We start from the raw sequence: 955 nt of genomic DNA on the forward strand, positions 1-955 counted from the left end.
TATATATCTGGTGATATCTCGGGTGCTATTACAGATAGCGCAATAAACCAACGTGCATTGTCTGTAGGAGGCCCTGGCGCATGAACCTGTGCAGCGGGAACGACCTCGCACCACCAGGGGCCGAGAAAACCACCGTCTCATGGGGCCGGGCACTCAGGGTCAGGGGAAAATGCAATAAATATCTGGTGATATCTCGGGTGCTATTAGAGATAGCGCAATAAACCAAAGTGAATTGTCTGCAGGAGGCCCTGGCGCATGAATCTGTGCAGCGGGAACGACCTCAGATCACCAGGGGCCGAGAAAACCACCATCTCATGAGGCCGGACACTCAGGGTCCCGGGGAAAATCCAATATATATCTGGTGATATTTCGGGTGCTATTAGAGATAGCGCAATAAATCAAAGTGCATTGTCTGTAGGAGGCACTGGCGAATGAATGTGGGCAGCGGGAACGACCTCGGACCACCAGGGGCCGAGAAAACCACCGTCTCATGGGGCCGGACACTCAGGGTCAGGGGAAAATCCAATATATATCTGGTGATATCTCGGGTGCTATTACAGGTAGCGCAATAAATCAAAGTGCATTGTCTGTAGGACGCCCAGGCGCATGAATCTGTGCAGCGGGAACGACCTCGGACCACCAGGGTCCGAGAAAACCACCGTCTCATGGGGCCGGACACTCAGGGTCATGGAAAAATCCAATATATATCTGGTGACATCTCGGATGCAATTAGAGATAGCGCAATAAACCGAAGTGAATTATCCGCAGGAGGCCCTGGCGCATGAATCTGTGCAGCGGGGACGACCTCGGACCACCAGGGGCCGAGAAAACCACCGTCTCCTGGGGCCGGACAATCAGGGTCAGGGAAAAATCCAATATATATCTGGTGATATCTCGGGTGCTATTAGAGAAAGCGCAATAAATCAAAGTAAATTGTCTGCAGGCGGCCCTGGCG

The sequence above is a fragment of the Nomia melanderi genome, unplaced genomic scaffold, assembly GCF_051020985.1.
Source record: "Nomia melanderi isolate GNS246 unplaced genomic scaffold, iyNomMela1 scaffold0014, whole genome shotgun sequence".
NCBI lineage: Eukaryota > Metazoa > Arthropoda > Insecta > Hymenoptera > Halictidae > Nomia > Nomia melanderi.